The sequence below is a fragment of the Triticum dicoccoides genome, chromosome 7A (genome assembly GCF_002162155.2).
Source record: "Triticum dicoccoides isolate Atlit2015 ecotype Zavitan chromosome 7A, WEW_v2.0, whole genome shotgun sequence".
Taxonomy (NCBI): domain Eukaryota; kingdom Viridiplantae; phylum Streptophyta; class Magnoliopsida; order Poales; family Poaceae; genus Triticum; species Triticum dicoccoides.
This window is the reverse complement of record NC_041392.1, coordinates 523,160,305-523,179,903: the sequence shown is the minus strand read 5'-3', so window position 1 is coordinate 523,179,903 and position 19,599 is coordinate 523,160,305.

Below are 19,599 nucleotides of genomic sequence, written 5' to 3'. Positions count from 1 at the left end.
ATAATGATGATCATCACACTTTTATTTACTTACAACTCAAGAATTAAAACTCGATACTTAGAACAAAATATGACTCTATGTGAATTCCTCAGGCGATGTACCGGGAAGTGCAATGAATCAAGAGTGACATGTATGAAAGAATTATGAATGGTGGCTTTGCAACAAATACGATGTCAACTACATGATCATGCAAAGCAATATGACAATGATGAAGCGTGTCATAATAAACGGAATGGTGGAAAGTTGCATGGCAATATATCTCTAAATGGCTATGGGAATGCCATAATAGGTAGGTATGGTGGCTGTTTTGAGGAAGGTAATGGTGGGTGTATGGTGCCAGCGAAAGTTGCGTGGCACAAGAGAGGCTAGCAATGGTGGAAGGGTGAGAGTGCGTATAATCCATGGACTCAACATTAGTCAGAAATAACTCACATACTTATTGCAAAAATCTATTAGTTATCGAAACAAAGTACTACACGCATGCTCCTAGGGGGATACATTGGTAGGAAAAGACCATCGCTCATCCCCGACTGCCACTCATAAGGAAGACAATCAATAAATAAATCATGCTCCAACTTCATCACATAACGGTTCACCATACGTGCATGCTACGGGAATCACAAACTTTAACACAAGAATCACTCAAATTCACATCTACTCACTAGCATGACTCTAATATTACCATCCTCATATCTCAAAACAATCATAAGGAATCAAACTTCACATAGTATTCAATGCACTTTAAATGAAAGATTTTATTATACCCATCTTGGATGCCCATCATATTAGGACTAGTTTCATAACCAAAGCAAACAACCATGTTGTTCTAAAGACCCTCAAAACAATATAAGTGAAGCACGAGAGTTCATCTATTTATTCCAAATAAAACCACCGCCGTGCTCTAAAAGGATATAAGTGAAGAACCAGAGCAAACGACAAACTACTCCAAAAGATATAAGTGAAGATCAATGAGTAGTCGAATAATTATGCAACTATGTGAAGACTCTCTAACATTTAAGAATTTCAGATCTTGGGATATTATTCAAACATAAAGTAAAACAAAATAAAATGACATTGCAAGGATAGCACATATCATGTAAAGAAGCAAAAACTTAGGCTCAACCAAAACTAACCGATAGTTGTTGAAGAAGAAAGGTGGGATGCCAACCGGGGCATCCCAAGCTTAGATGCTTGAGACTTTTTGAAATGTTAATTAGGGATGCCTTGGGCATCCCCAAGCTTGAGCTTTTGTGTCTTCTTAATTCCTTTCATATCGCGGTTTTCTGGAATCTTAAAAACTCCATCCACACAAAACTCAACAAGAACTCGTCAGATAAGTTAGTATAAATCCATCCTAAACCTTATCATTATATACCATAGAAAATCACTAAAATTATAATTTGATATTGCCTACTAAATTCCTCTGCATATTTAATACTCCTATACTTAAATAGAATCATTAAACAAGCAAACACATGCAAACAATGCAAACATAACAACAATCTGTCTAAACAGAACAGTCTGCAAAGAATGCAAGAGGAATCATACTTCCCTAACAGCAAAAATTCTGAAAAATTAACAAACTTTATATAATTTGTTGTTACTCATTGTGTAAAAATTTCAAGATTTTATCATGTTTTGACTATTCATAAATATTCAAAACATAACGACAAACTTTCTGTTGTTAAAACAGCAACCTATGGACTTGAAAAATAAGCATGGTAAAGGCTATAATTGACCCTTTTATTGAACTAAAAGATGAAAAACATTACTCTAAATAACAGCAAGCAAATCCTAATAAAACAAAATTACGCTCCAAGCAAACTCATATCATGTGATGAACGAAGACAAAAGAGGGGATGCCTTCCGGGGCATCCCCAAGCTTAGGGTCTTGGTTTTCCTTGAATATTACCATGGGGTGCCTTGGGCATCCCCAAGCTTAGGCTCTTGCCACTCCTTATTCCCTAGTCCATCGAATCTTTACCCAAAACTTGAAAACTTCACAACACAAAACTTAACATTAAACTCGTAAGCTCCGTTAGTATAAGAAAATAAATCACCACTTTTGATACTATTGTGAACTCATTCTAAATTCATATTGGTGTAATATCTACTGTATTCCAACTTCTCTAGTTCATACCCTCCGATACTACTCATAGATTCATCAAAATAAGCAAACAACACAATGAAAACAAAGTCTGTCAAAATCAGAACAGTCTGTAGTAATCTGTATCATTCGAATACTTATGTCACTCACAAAATTCTGAAATAAATTGGTGGACCTGAGGAATTTGTCTATTAATCATCTGCAAAAATAATCAACCTAAATTCACTCTCCAGTAAAAAATGGTAGCTAATCCCGTGAGCGCAAAAGTTTCTGTTTTTTACAGCAAGATCGCAAAGACTTCACCCAAGTTTTCCCGAAGGTTCTACTTGGCACGAACACTAATTAAAACATAATACCACATCTAAAAAGAGGCTATATGAATTATTTATTACTAAACATCAGCAAAAAGCAAAGAACAAAAATAAAATTGGGTTGCCTCCCAACAAGCGCTTACATTTAACGCCCCTAGCTAGGCATGATGATTTCAATGATGCTCACATAAAAGATAAGAATTGAAACATAAAGGGAGCATCATGAAGAATATGACTAGCACATTTAAGTCTACCCACTTCCTATGCATAGGGATTTTGTGAGCATACAATTTATGGGAACAAGAATCAACTTGCATAGGAAGGTAAAACAAGGATAACTTCAAGATTTTCAACACATAGAAAGGAAACTTGGTATTATTGCAACTCCTACAAGCATATGTTCCTGCCTTATAGTAATTACATGTAGGATCATAAGCAAATTCAACAATATAACTATCACAAAACATATTCTTAACACGATCCACATGTATGCAAAGTTGACACTCTTCCAAAATAGTGGGATTAACATTAACTAAAGTCATGACCTCTCCAAACCCACTTTCATCAATATAATAATCATAAATAGGAGGCATGCTGTCATCAAAATAAATTTGCTAATCAAAACTTGGGGGACAAAAAATATCATCTTCATCAAACATAGCATCCCCAAGCTTGTGGCTTTGCATATCATTAGCATCATGGAAATTCAAAGAATTCATACTAACAACATTGCAATCATGCTCATCATGCAAACATTTAGTGCCAACATTTTATAGATTTCTTCTTCTAGCACTTGAGCAAAATTATCAGAATCCTTATTCTCACGAAAGACATTAAAAAGATGATGCATATGAGGCACCCTCACTTCCATTTTTTCTAGTGTTCTTTTATAGACTAAACTAGTGATAAAACAAGAAACAAAAAGATTCGATTGCAAGATCTAAAGATATACCTTCAAGCGCTAACCTCTCCGGCAACGACGCCAGAAATGAGCTTGATGTCTACTACACAACCTTCTTCTTGTATAGGTGTACTAGTTCGGCAAAGATCTCCAACTGCAGAGGTTTGTAGGATACTAGCAAATTTCCCTCAAGTGGATGACCTAAGGTTTATCAATCCGTGGGAGGCATAGGATAAAGATGGTCTCTCTCAAGCAACCCTACGACCAAATAACAAAAAGTCTCTTGTGTCCCCAACACACCCAATACAATGGTAAATTGTATAGGTGTACTAGTTCGGCAAAGAGATGGTGATACAAATGCAATATGGATGGTAGATATAGGTTTTTGTAATCTGAAAATATAAAAACAGCAAGGTAGCAAGTGGTAAAAGTGAGCGTAAACGGTATTGCAATGCTAGGAAACAAGGCCTAGGGCTCATACTTTCACTAGTGCAAGTTCTCTCATCAATAATAACATAATTGGATCATATAACAATCCCTCAACATGCAACAAAGAGTCACTCCAAAGTCACTAATAGCGGATAACAAACAAAGAGATTATTGTAGGGTACGAAACCACCTCAAAGTTATCCTTTCTGATCGATCTATTCAAGAGTCCATAGTAAAATAACACGAAGCTATTCTTTCTGTTCAATCTATCCTAGAGTTCATACTAGAATAACACCTTAAGACACAAATTAACCAAAACCCTAATGTCACCTAGATACTCCAATGTCACCTCAAGTATCCACGGGTATGATTATATGATATTCATTACACAATCTCAGATTCATCTATTCAACCAACACAAAGAACTTCAAAGAGTGCCCCAAAGTTTCTACCGGAGAGTCAAGACGACAACGTGTGCCAACCCCTATGCATAAGTTCACGAGGTCATGGAACTCTCAAGTTGATCACCAGAACATACATCAAGTGGATCACGTGATATCCCATTGTCACCACAGATAAGAACATGCAAGACATACATCAAGTGTTCTCAAATCCTTGAAGACTCAATCCGATAAGAGAACTTCAAAGGGAAAACTCAATTCATCACAAGAGAGTAGAGGGGGAGAAACATCATAAGATCTAACTATAATAGCAAAGCTCGCGATACATCAAGCTCGTGCCAAATCAACAACATGGGAGAGAGAGAGAGAGAGAGAGATCAAACACATAGCTACTGGTACATACCCTCAGCCCCGAGGGTGAACTACTCCCTCCTCGTCATGGAGAGCGCCGGGATGATGAAGACGGCCACCGGAGAGGGATTCCCCCCCTCCGGCATGGTGCCGGAACGGGTCTAGTTTGGTTTTCGGTGGCTACAGAGGCTTGCGGTGACAGAACTCCCGATCTAGGTTATGTTCTGGAAGTTTGGGTATATATAAGAGGTTTTGGCATCGGGAACAAGTCAGGGGGGTCTCCGTGGCGGCCACGAGGTAGGGGGCGCGCCCAGGGGGGTAGGGCGCATGCCCCACCATTGTGGGTGCCTCAGGACTCTTCTAGCCCATCTCCGATACTCCGTGGGCTTCTTCTAGTCCAAAAATAATCTCTGTGAAATTTCAGGTCAATTGGACTCCGTTTGGTTTTCCTTTTCCGCAATACTCAAAAACAAGGAAAAAACAGAAACTGGCATTGGGATCTAGGTTAATAGGTTAGTCCCAAAAATCATATAAAATAGCATATAAATGCATATAAAATATCCTAGATGGATAATATAATAGCATGCAACAATCAAAAATTATAGATACGTTAGAGACGTATCACCCTACTACTCCCACTGCTGGCCAGGCCATCCCTCTACTCACCCACTTCCCTCCACTACTATGGCTTCATTGACTCCAGGTCATTCCCTTCCTGGGTTTCGTCGTTGTCCATCGCGCTGGTGTTCTCGGCAAGGCGTTGTCAACAAACGACAACATCGGAAGAGGGATGTACATGGAGAGGCTGATAGTTGGGACCCACATGGTCCATGGCTGCACACAAGCAAGTACCTCCTTATTATGCCAAAAAGAATGAATACTCCCGCTGACAGCTCGGACCCACCAGCTATATCTTCGCATGCAAGGAAGTGCCTCCTTATTACGCACAAAAAATGAATACCCCCTGCTAGCTGGGACCCACCATAGTGGGAGGCTGACTTGTGGGTTTACTATGTTGACGCGGACGGAGGGCATTGTCAACTTAGTCAATGTGAACGATTCTATCACCAGTGACCGTACGATGTACATCCAGCGGCCGTACTACTTCTTTAACCTCTGGTCTTCTTGCTCCAGCCGCCCAAAGCAGCACCGGTCGTGCTGCCTGCTCCTGCCTCCTGTGGCCGGCTGTGATGCCGCGGAGGCCTCACCGCCCCTACTACTCCCACTGCTGGCCTGGCCATCCCTCTACTCACCCACACCCCCTGTTATTCTGCGGCGACGGCAGCCTCACACCGCAGCCGAACCAGTGAACCCTCATACTCCTCTCCGTGTGGGCAACCACTGCCGCATCTTTGCCGGCTCCGCGTCATCCCCTTCCTAGGTGTAACACCCTGGATGTAATTCACCTTATCTGTACTCCAACTCTTGCCGTTTCCGGCGCTAAGTTATTTTATTTCCTCGTTCTCGGGTTTTTGTCTTCGTGTGTTTTGTCTTTGTCATGCATCTCATATCATGTCCTCATGTGCATTGCATTTTCATGCGTGGCCGTCTCATGCATCCGAGCATTTTCCCCGTTGTCCGTTTTGCATTCCGGCGCTCCTATGTCACCCGATGTCCCTTTCTACCTCTTTTCGTGTGTGGGGGTTAAACGTTTTTGGATTGGACCGAGACTTGTCATGCGGCCTTGGTTTACTACCGGTAGACCGCCTATCAAGTTTCGTACCATTTGGACTTCGTTTGATACTCCAACGGTTAACCGAGGGACCGAAAAGGCCTCGTGTGTGTTGCAGCCCAACACCCCTCCAAAGTGGCCCAAAACCCACCTAAACCCTCTCCATCATCTAGAGCGTTCGATCACAATTGCGTGGCCGAAAACCGCACTCCATTTGGAGCCTCCTAGCTCCTCCTACCTATAAAACTAGGTCTCCCCCGAAATTTTTGGGTCTTCCCTACCCTAAACCTAGCTCCTCTCCCTCTCGCCGCGCCGGACATTGTCCGATCCGGCCGGACGTTTTTCCGCCGCCGACTGCAACCACTGAGAGGCCGCCATGTGGCCATCCGCCTCCTCCCGCCACCGAGGCCCGCCGGGACCGAGGAGGGCCCTCAGAGCCCATCGCCGCCCGCGTCTCCCGCGCCTCGCCCACCGCCCGGCGCCCGCACTACCTCGCCGCCCAGCTCGCAGCTCGCCGCACCGGGCCGCCATCCGCCGGTGCCGCCGACCTCTCCGGTGCCCCGCCTTCCTCTTCCACGACGCCGGCCGGCCTCCACCTCGCCGCCCGGAGCTCCTCCACGACGCCCGGCAAGTCCCAGCTACGGATCCGGCAAGTTCCATCAACTCCGGTGAGCTCCGTCATCTTCGGTGACGAATCCGGCGAACCTTGTCCCTCGCGCGTGCTACAGTGCCCGGATCTAGATCTGGAAATATCTCCTCGGTTGACTTTTCCCCGTAACCCTAATTTTTATGCAATCTTTGACATGCCATAACTCTGCATCCGTAGCTCCGATTCGTGCGTGTAGCATATCAAAATGTTCGCCTCGACGCGTACATCATTTTCATTTGAGCTCATCTTGATGCCCGAAATGCTGTTGGAAGAGGGCTATGTGAGGAATATGTCAGATCTGTTTCAGGAAATGGCCTTTTGTCATTTTTGCCATGATTAATGTGTGCATGCTATGATCCTGAGCTCTACATGTGTTTTGTAGAATGCCATGCCATCTTTACAGGGTATATGCCATGTATTTTTGTGATCTTTGTGGTGACTAGCACAAGCATGCAAAGTAGCCTACTCGTTGATGCTGATTTCAGGGACTTAGAATTTCACTGAGTCCTTGTCCTGATATTGTTTTTATGCCATATGTTCATGTTGTTTCCTAGTGATCCGTGCCTCTTTTGAGGATGATCAGTAAGGATGTTTTGTTAATATTGTTGTACTCTATCCATCCATGTATTTGTTTGCAATTATGGAGCACCCTAGCTTGAGTCAATCGAGCTCTACTTTTGCTATAAAATTATCCTGGTATGTTGTTGACATGTTTAGCGATTTTGCCGAGGATGTTGCTATTTATCCGTGCATGCTATGTTATTGTTCTTGCCATGTCTAGCTTCTATGCCATGTCTTCTTGATGGGTGTATGCTTAGTTTGTCATGCCATGCTCTGTAGTGAGTGCATCGAGCTCGTAAACATGCCTACTCGTTAACTGTTTTGATGGGTGTATGCTAAGTCTGAATCTGTTTATGTTTTTGCTATGTTCACATGCTTGCAATTGTATTTTCTGGTCCCTTTTGGCTCATGGTCACTAAGGGAATTTTGTTAAGTGATTTGAGTAGCTTCATGCCATACCTTGATTTTCCATGTTAAGTTCCTGTATCATGTAGTTTTCATGCTCTAAAGATTGCTTCCTGACGATAAATTCCAGACTTGTGTTAATTTCACCAAGTCTGAGACCAGTAATCTTTTGCTCTTTTTCCATGCTTGTTTGAACCTGTTAATGAGTGAATTAGCCGTAGCTCAGTGTTCATCTTTTGTCAAGAATCATGAGTGGATCCCTGCCATGTATTTTGTTGTCATGTTTGAGTGTTGTAGCATATTTATCTTGATGCATTTAGATGGCTACTTGCTGATTATCGCAGACCGGTGCCATATTTGTTTTGCTTGCCATTTCCAAACCGTGCATCCGATTCCGGTGATCTTTATATCGTTTTCAACCGAAATCACCTCACCTTTCCAGTGGCACTCTTGGCTTTCCAAGTTGAGGCCAGGTTCAATCATTCCTTTGCAAATCTTGCATATGCATCACATACCGCATCCCGCATATCATTACCATGCTTGCATCATGTTGCTTGAGCATTGCACGTGGTTGATTGTGTTCCTTTTGCTTATTGTTCTTGCTTGGGTAGAGCCGGGAGACGAGTTCATGAATGAGGAGACCATCGAGTTCACTTTCGAGGATCAAGGCAACTCTGAGACCTTTGCAGGCAAGATGACCATACCCTCGAAATCACTTCTATCTTTGCTCGCTAGATGCTCGCTCTTTTGCTATGCCTATGCTACGATACCTACCACTTGCTAATCATGCCTCCCAAATTGCCATGTCAAACCTCTAACCCACCATGTCCTAGCAAACCGTTGTTTGGCTATGTTACCGCTTTGCTCAGCCCCTCTTATAGCGTTGCTAGTTGCAGGTGAAGATTGGAGATCGTTCCTTGTTGGAACATGTTTGTTGTTGGGATATCACCATATTATATTGTTTATCTTAATGCACCTATATACTTGGTAAAGGGTGGAAGGCTCGGCCTTATGCCTAGTGTTTTGTTCCACTCTTGCCGCCCTAGTTTCCGTCATATTGGTGTTATGTTCCCGGATTTTGCGTTCCTTACACGGCTGGGTTATAATGGGAACCCCTTGAAAGTTCGCCTTGAATAAAACTCCTCCAGCAATGCCCAACCTTGGTTTTACCATTTGCCACCTAGCCTCTTTTTCCCTTGGGTTTCTGGAGCCCGAGGGTCATCTTTATTTAACCCCCCTGGGCCAGTGCTCCTCTGAGTGTTGGTCCAAACTAGAGCCCCTTGCACCGCCACCTCAGGGAAACTCGAGGGCTGGTTTTAGTTGTATGGATTGCTTATGTGAGTGTGCCCTGAGAACGAGATATGTGCAGCTCCTATCGGGATTTGGCGGCACATTCGGGGGTGTTGCTGGACTTGTTTTACCATTGTCGAGGATGTCTTGTAACCGGGATGCCGAGTCTGATCGGATTGTCTTGGGAGAAGGAATATCCTTCGTTGACTGTGAAAGCTTGTGATGGGCTAAGTTGGGACTCCCCTGCAGGGATTTGAACTTTCGAAAGTCGTGCCCGCGGTTATCGGTAGATGGGAATTTGTTAATGTTTGGTTGTAGATAACCTGAAACTTAACTTAATTAAAATGCACCAACCGCGTGTGTAACCGTGATGGTCTCTTCTCGGTGGAGTCCGGGAAGTGAACACGGTGTTGGAGTAATGCTTGACGTAGGTTGTTCTAGGATCACTTCTTGATCATAGTTGTTCGACCGTGCTTTTGCTTTCTCTTCTCGCTCTCTTTTGCGATTATGTTAGCCACCATATATGCTAGTCGCTTGCTGCAGCTCCACATCATACCTTGCCTTACCTATAAGCTTAAATAGTCTTGATCGCGAGGGTGTGAGATTGCTGAGTTCCCGTGACTCACAGATTCCTTCCTAAACCAGATGCAGGGACTGATGATACCGTTCCAGATGATATGACCGAGCTCAAGTGGGAGTTCGATGAAGACTCACGCCGTCGCTACGTGTCCTTCCCAGATGATCAGTAGTGGTGCCCAGTCGGGGCGATCGGGGACTTTTTCACATTTGGGGGTTGATCTTTATTTTGGTACCGTAGTCGGACCCTGAGTGTATTGGATGAATGTAATGACTTATTTATGTATTTGTGTGACGTGGCGAGTGTAAGCCAACTATGTACCTTTCCCCTTTATTTATTTACATGGGTTGTTGTGAAGATTACCTCACTTGCGACATTGCTTTCAATGCGGTTATGCCTCTAAGTCGTGCTTCGACACATAGGAGATATAGCCGCATCGAGGGCATTACAAGTTGGTAATCAGAGCCTTCCCCGATATTAGGAGCCCCCTGCTTGATCGAATCGTTGGCGTTGTTGAGTCTAGAAAAAAATGTTTTGAGTCATTTAGGATTATATATATCAGAGAGTTAGGAATTCTTTTTACTCCTCAGTCCCTTCATCGCTCTAGTGAGGCATCCTGACGTAGAGTTTTGACTTTTCTCTTCTCAAATTTCACTAAAAAAATTTAGGATCAAGTGGGTATCTTGGAATCGTTCCGATGGTTTTGTGACGAGAACATTGTTCTTTGTGCCTCCTGCCATTTAGGGGTTGTGGCAGTGTCCCGGGGAGTTGAGCTCCGAGGTGTTGTCGTCACAATTTTATCGTTGAGATTCTGGAATACCTAAGTTTCGCCGACATCGAAAATCTCTTTTATGCAGTTGTTGGTGAGATAACCTCGACGCCACCCAATACTGGGGCGGGAGTTCGGGAGTATTGCCATAACTTGTATAACAGATGATTTTCGAAGGTTGAGGTAAATGATTTCCGAAGGTTTCTTGGTTATGTGTTGGAGGATGGATATAGCTGGATGTAGGATTTGCTAGATTTGGGTGAGATATTATGCTTCCCCTGTATCCCCAACACCTGGTTGCATAACCGGAAAGGTTCGGGAGTTTCATAGGTGGGAATTCTTGTAGCTCTAGTTCTTCTTCCGTGGATATTTGGTTTGGGATTGGGTAACCCTCACCAAGTATTTGTTCTTGTCCGTACGTTGTTGTTTTTCTTCTACCTCTATCTAGTGGCTTCTCAATTTATGGAATGTGACCATTTCAATTGGAATGCATTCGTTCATTTTGTTCGGATGTGAAGACTTTATGTTGCAATTTCAATTCGTTTGATTCAGCTTGAATATGTGTCTATCATGATGCTAACGGATGTCACCCTCTTCAGGATGGCTCCTCCAACGCGCATGACTCTGAATCCTGATCCGCCACCACCACCTCCACCTCCGAGGGCATGGCAAGCTCTGATGGCCGCTACCAATGCAAACACGCAGCTGATAATACACTAGGCCTCGCCATCGTCCACCGCCTTGGTGCTCTCAGCGCGGCGTGGTCAACATGGTCAAGGAACGTCTTCCATCGGAAGAGTACTGTACATGAAGAGGCTGACAGTTGGGTCCACGGCTGCAGCAAGGAAGTGCATCCTTATTATGCGGAAAATAATGATTCCTCCACCTGACAGCAGGGACCCACCGGACGGGACACCGTTTTTTGCGAAAAAATGTTCCCCCTGACTGCTGGGACCCGCCATCTACATCTTCGCACGCAAGGAAGTGCCTGACAGTCGAGACCCACCTGGTTGAAGTGTATGTAGCGTTCTCATTCTGGTCGCAAACGTGTACGTACATACTGGTTGATGTAGAGGCGCGCACGTGTCATAGTAGAGGCACGCATGTGTCGTAGTAGAGGCGCGCACGTAGCATGTACACATACATACAGCGGCCAGGGTGCAAGAAAGAAAATACGGCCACGTACGTACATACGGGCAGGGTCTCGAATGCCTACTCGCGTATATGTATGGCTAGGGGTCGTGTACATGGCTGGGTCAGAACGGAGAAGCTGCATCGTCGTCATGTTCATGGGGAGGCAACTGGCTGGGTCGGAACGGAATGCGTCCTCGTTTTCATCAGGAGACAACCGGCTTGGATGGAACATCTGATGGAAACGAAGCCTGGTGTACCGCAGAATGGAGGAAACGGCCTTGTGTTCAACCGGCCACGGTCGAAACGGGATCCTATTCATCGGGTGGGGTCTGGCGTACCGCAAACAGAGGAAACGGACCTCCTACGGTGGAAATGGAGTCCTGTTGATCTGGAGGGGTGTGGCGTACCGCAAAACGGAGGAAACGAACTTGTGTTGGAGCGCTACGGTCGAAACAGGGGTCCTGTTCATCGGGAGGGATGTGGCGTACCGCAAAACGGGACTCCACGGGTGATGTCTACTACACAACCTTCTTCTTGTAGACGTTGTTGGGCCTCCAAGTGTAGAGGTTTGTAGGACAGTAGCAAATTTCCCTCAAGTGGATGACCTAAGGTTTATCAATCCGTAGGAGGCGTAGGACGAAGATGGTCTCTCTCAAGCAACCCTGCAACCAAATAACAAAGAGTCTCTTGTGTCCCCAACACATCCAATACAATGGTAAATTGTATAGGTGCACTAGTTAGGCGAAGAGATGGTGATACAAGTGCAGTATGGATAGTAGATAATGGTTATTGTAATCTGAAAATATAAAAACAGCAAGGTAACTAATGATAAAAGTGAGAGTAAACGGTATTGCAATGCTAGGAAACAAGGCCTAGGGTTCATACTTTCACTAGTGCAAGTCCTCTCAACAATAATAACATAATTGGATCACATAAGTATCCCTCAACATGCAACAAAGAGTCACTCCAAAGTCACTAATAGTAGATAACGAACGAAGAGATTATGATAGGGTATGAAACCACCTCAAAGTTATTCTTTCCAATCAATCCGTTGGGCTATTCCTATAAGTGTCACAAACAGCCCTAGAGTTCGTACTAGAATAACACCTTAAGACACAAATCAACCAAAACCCTAATGTCACCTAGATACTCCAATGTCACCTCAAGTATCTGTGGGTATGATTATATGATATGCATCACACAATCTCAGATTCATCTATTCAACCAACACATAGAACCTCAAAGAGTGCCCCAAAGTTTCTACCGGAGAATCACAACGAAAACGTGTGCCAACCCCTATGCATAGGTCCATGGGCGGAACCCGCAAGTTGATCACCAAAACATACATCAACTGAATCACGTGATATCCCATTGGCACCATAGATACGCACGGCAAGACATACATCAAGTATTCTCAAATCTTTAAAGACTCAATCTGATAAGATAACTTCAAAGGGGAAACTCAATCCATTACAAGAGAGTAGAGGGGGAAGAAAACATCATAAGATCCAACTATAATAGCAAAGCTCATGATACATCAAGATCGTATCACCTCAAGAACACGAGAGAGAGAGAGAGAGAGAGAGAGAGAGAGAGAGAGAGAGAGATCAAACACATAGCTACTGGTACATACCCTCAGCCCCGAGGGAGAACTACTACCTCCTTGTCATGGAGAGCATCGGGATGATGAAGATGGCAACCGGAGAGGGATTCCGCCCTCCGGCAGGGTGCCGGAACGGGTCTAGATTGGTTTTCTATGGCTACAGAGGCTTCTGGTGGCGGAACTCCCGATCTACTGTGCTCTCGGATGTTTTTAGGGTATATGGAGATATATAGGAGGAAGAAGTGCGTTAGGGGGGCCACGAGGGGCCCACGAGGGTGGAGGGCGCGCCTAGGGGGGGCGCCCCCTGCCTCGTGGCTCCATCTTTGATCCCCTGACGTGCACTCCAAGTCTTCTGGGCTTCTTCTGATCCAAAAATAAGTTCCGTGAAGTTTGAGGTCAATTGGACTCCGTTTGATTTTCCTTTTCTGTGATATTCTAAAACAAGGAAAAAAACAGAAACTGGCACTGGGCTCTGGGTTAATAGGTTAGTCCCAAAAATCATATAAAATAGCATATAAATGCATATAAAACATCCAAGGTTGATAATATAATAGCATGGAACAATCAAAAATTATAGATACGTTGGAGACGTATCAGCATCCCCAAGCTTAATTCCTGCTCGTCCTCGAGTAGGTAAATGATAAAAACAGAATTTTTGATGTGGAATGCTACCTAACATATTTCTCTAAGTAATTCTCTTCATTTTGGCATGAATATTCAGATCCATAAGATTCAAGACAAAAGTTTAATATTGACATAAAAATAATAATACTTCAAGCATACTAACAAAGTAATCATGTCTTCTCAAAACAACATAGCCAAAGAAAGCTATCCCTACAAAATCATATAGTCTGGCTATCTCCATCTTCACCACACAAAGTATTTAAATCATGCACAACCCCAATGACAAGCCAAGCAATTGTTTCATAGTTTTGATGTTCTGAAACTTTTTCAATCTTCACGCAATATATGAGCGTGAGCCATGGACATAGCACTATAGGTGGAATAGAATGGTGGTTGTGGAGAAGACAAAACGGAGAAGATAGTCTCACATCAACTAGGTGTATCAACGGGCTATCGAGATGCCCATCAATAGATATCAATGTGAGTGAGTAGGGATTGCCATGCAACGGATGCACTAGAGCTATAAATGTATGAAAGCTCAACAAAAAAAACTAAGTGGGTGTGCATCCAACTCGCTTGCTCACAAAGACCTAGGGCATTTTGAGGAAGCCCATCATTGGAATATACAAGCCAAGTTCTATAATGAAAGATTCCCACTAGTATATGAAAGTGACAACATAGGAGACTCTCTATCATGAAGATCATGGTGCTACTTTGAAGCACAAGTGTGGTAAAAGGATAGTAGCATTGCCCCTTCTCTCTTTTTCTCTCATTTTTTTTATTTTTTTATTTGGGCCTTTCTCTTTTTTATGGCATCTTTTTTTTCTTCTTTTTTTATTTGGGCTTCTTTGGCCTCTTTTATTTATTTATTTTCGTCCGGAGTCTCATCCCGACTTGTGGGAGAATCATAGTCTTCATCATCCTTTCCTCACTGGGACAATGCTCTAATAATGATGATCATCACACTTTTATTTACTTACTACTCAAGAATTACAACTCGATACTTAGAACAAAATATGACTCTATATGAATGCCTCCGGCGGTGTACCGGGATGTGCAATGACTCATGAGTGACATGTATGAAAGAATTATGAACGGTGGCTTTGCCACAAATACGATGTCGACTACATGATCATGCAAGCAATATGAAAATGATGGAGCGTGTCATAATAAACGGAATGGTGGAAAGTTGCATGACAATATATCTCGGAATGGCTATGGAAATGCCATAATAGGTAGGTATGGTGGCTGTTTTGAGGAAAGTATATGGTGGGTTTATGGTACCGGCGAAAGTTGCGCGGTACTAGAGAGGCTAGCAATGGTGGAAGGGTGAGAGTGCGTATAATCCATGGACTCAATATTAGTCATAAAGAACTCACATACTTATTGAAAAAATCTATTAGTTATCCAAACAAAGTACTACGCGCATTCTCCTAGGGGGATAGATTGGTAGGAAAAGACCATCGCTCATCCCCGACCACCACTCATAAGGAAGACAATCAATAAATAAATCATGCTCCGACTTCGTCACATAATGGTTCACCATACGTGCATGCTACGGGAATCACAAACTTTAACACAAATATTTCTCAAATTCACAACTACTCAACTAGCATGACTCTAATATCACCATCTTCATATCTCAAAACAATCATCAAGTATCAAACTTCTCTTACTATTCAATACACTTTATATGAAAGTTTTTATTATATCCCTCTTGGATGCCCATCATATTAGGACTAAATTCATAACCAAAGCAAACTAGCATGCTGTTTAGAGACTCTCAAAAAGATATGAGTGAAGAATGAGAGTTCATCTATTTCTACAAAATAAAACCATCACCGTGCTCTAAAAAGATATAAGTGAAGCACTAGAGCAAATGACAAACTACTCCGAAAGATATAAGTGAAGATCAATGAGTAGTAGAATAATTATGCAACTATGTGAAGACTCACTAACATTTAATAATTTCAGATCTTGGTATTTTATTCAAACAACAAGCAAAACAAAAGTAAATAAAATGACGCTCCAAGCAAAACACATATCATGTGACGAATAAAAATATAGCTCCAAGTAAAGTTACCGTTGAACGAAGAAGAAATAGGGGATGCCTTCCGGGGCATCCCCAAGCTTAGGCTCTTGCCACTCCTTATTCCATAGTCCATCGAATCCTTACCCAAAACTTGAAAACTTCACAACACAAAACTTAACAAAAAACTCGTAAGCTCCGTTAGTATAAGAAAATAAATCACCACTTAGGTACTGTTGTCAACTCATTCTAAATTCATATTGGTGAAATATATACTGTATTACAACTTATCTATGTTTCATACCCTCCGATACTACTCATAGATTCATCAAAATAAGCAAACAACACATCGAAAACAGAATCTGTCAAAAACAGAACAGTCTGTAGTAATATGGATCAAACGTATACTTCTGGAACTCATAAAATTCTCAAATAAATTTATGGACATGTTTAATTTATCTATTAATCATCTTCAAAAATAATTAACTAAATAGCACTTTCCAAATAAAAATGGCAGCAATTCTCGTGAGCGCTAAAGTTTCTGTTTTTTTACAGCATGATCATAAAGACTTCACCCAAGTCTTCCCAAAGGTTCTACTTGGCACAAACACTAATTAAAATGTAAAACCACATCTAAACACAGGCTATATGAATTATTTATTACTAAAGAGGAGCAAAACATAAAGAACAAGAATAGGATTGGGTTGCCTCCCAACAAGCGCTATCGTTTAACGCCCCTAGCTAGGCATGATGATTTCAATGATGCTCACATAAAGGATAAGAATTGAAACATAAAGAGAGCATCATGAAGAATATGACTAGCACATTTAAGTCTAACCCACTTCCTATGCATAGGGATTTTGTGAGCAAACAACTTATGGAAACAAGAATCAACTTGCATAGGAAGGTAAAACAAGCATAACTTCAAAACTTTAAGGACATAGAGAGGAAACTTGATATTATTACAATTCCTACAAGCATATATTCCTCCCTCATAATAATTTTCAGTAGCATCATGAATGAATTCAACAATATAACCAGCACATAAAGCATTCTTTTCATGATCTACAAACATAGAAATTTTATTACTCTCCACATAAGCAAATTTCTTCTCATGAATAGTAGTGGGAGCAAACTCAACAAATAACTATCATGTGAGGAATAATCCAATTGAAAACTAAGATCATGATGACAAGTTTCATGGATATCATTACTCTTAATAGCATACGAGTCATCACAATAATCATCATAGATAGCAACTTTGTTCTCATAATCAATTGGAACCTCTTCCAAAATAGTGGATTCTTCACAAAATAAAGTCATGACCTCTCCAAATCCACTTTATCAATATAATCACCATAAATAGGAGGCATGCTTTCATCATAATAAATTTGCTCATCAAAACTTGGGGGACAAAAAATATCATCTTCATCAAACATAGCTTCCCCAAGCTTGTGGCTTTGCATATCATTAGCATCATGGATATTCAAGGAATTCATACTAACAACATTGCAATCATGCTCATCATTCAAATATTTAGTGCCAAACATTTTAATGCATTCTTCTTCGAACACTTTTGCACAATTTTCCTTTCCATCATACTCACGAAAGATATTAAAAAGATGAAGCGTATGAGACAAACTCAATTCCATTTTTTGGTAGTTTTTCTTTTGTAAACTAAACTAGTTGTAAAACAAGAAACAAAAAGACTCGATTGCAAGATCTAAAGATATACCTTCAAGCACTCACCTCCCCGGCAACGGCACCAGAAAAGAGCTTGATGTCTACTACACAACCTTCTTCTTGTAGACGTTGTTGGGCCTCCAAGTGCAGAGGTTTGTAGGACAGTAGCAAACTTCCCTCAAGTGGATGACCTAAGGTTTATCAATCCGTAGGAGGCGTAGGATGAAGATGGTCTCTCTCAAGCAAACCTGCAACCAAATAACAAAGAGTCTCTTGTGTCCCCAACACACCCAATACAATGGTAAATTGTATAGGAGCACTAGTTCGGCGAAGAGATGGTGATACAAGTGCAATATGGATAGTAGATAATGGTTTTTGTAATCTGAAAATATATAAACAGCAAGGTAACTAATGATAAAAGTGAGCGTAAACGGTATTGCAATGCTAGGAAACAAGGCCTAGGGTTCATACTTTCACTAGTGCAAGTCCTCTCAACAATAATAACATAATTGGATCACATAACTATCCTTCAACATGCAACAAAGAGTCATTCCAAAGTCACTAATAGCGGAGAACGAACGAAGAGATTATGGTAGGGTACGAAACCACCTCAAAGTTATTCTTTCCAATCAATCCATTGGGCTATTCCTATAAGTGTCACAAACAGCCCTAGAGTTCGTACTAGAATAACACCTTAAGACACAAATCAACCAAAACCCTAATGTCACCTAGATACTCCAATGTCACCTCAAGTATCCGTGGGTATGATTATACGATATGCATCACACAATCTCAGATTCATCTATTCAACCAACACATAGAACCTCAAAGAGTGCCCCAACGTTTCTACCGGAGAACACGACGAAAGCGTGTGGCAACCCCTATGCATAGGTTCATGGGCGGAACTCGCAAGTTGATCACCAAAACATACATCAAGTGAATCACGTGATATCCCATTGTCACCACAGATACGCACGGCAAGACATACATCAAGTGTTCTCAAATCTTTAAAGACTCAATCCGATAAGATAACTTCAAAGGAGAAACTCAATCCATTACAAGAGAGTAGAGGGGGAAGAAAACATCATAAGATCCAACTATAATAGCAAAGCTCGCCATACATCAAGATTATATCACCTCAAGAACACGAGAGAGAGAGAGAGAGAGAGAGATCAAACACATAGCTACTGGTACATACCCTCAGCCCCGAGGGAGAACTACTCCCTCCTCGTCATGGAGAGCACCAGGATGATGAAGATGGCCACCAGAAGGGGTTTCCCCCCTTCGGCAGGGTGCCGAAACGGGTCTAGATTGGTTTTCGGTGGCTACGGAGGCTTCTGGCGGCGGAACTCCCGATCTATTGTGCTCCCGGATGTTTTTAGGGTATATGGAGATATATAGGAGGAAGAAGTGTGTTAGGGGGGCCACGAGGGGCCCACGAGGGTGGAGGGCGCGCCCCCTGCCTCGTGGCTCCCTCGTTGATCCCCTGACGTGCACTCCAAGTCTTCTAGGCTTCTTCTGATCCAAAAATAAGTTCCGTGAAGTTTCAGGTCAATTGGACTCCGTTTGATTTTCCTTTTCTGCGATATTCTAAAACAAGGAAAAAACGAAAACTAGCACTAGGCTCTGGGTTAATAGGTTAGTCCCAAAAATCATATAAAATAACATATAAATGCATATAAAACATCCAAGATTGATAATATAATAGCATGGAACAATCAAAAATTATAGATACGTTGGAGACGTATCAACGGGATACTGTTCATCTCCAGCGTCGACTGCCTCCATGGGCTGCTGTTCATCCACCGTCGACCTCCTCCAGCCTCCACCTGCGACTGTTCATCCACGGGCTCCTGTTCATCCAGCCTCCACCGTGCGCTCCTCCATCGGCTACTATTCAACCAACCCTCTCCATGGGGTCCTGTTCAACCACCCCTCCACCGGCTACTGTTCAGCCAGCCCTCCACCGGCTACTTTTCAACCAGCCCTCCACCGGCTACTGCTCATCCAGCCCTCCACGGGGTCCTGTTCATTCACCGGCTGATCGATTGGGGTAATGTTCATCCAGCAGCAACAGCCTCTAGTACCATGGAGTCCTGTTCA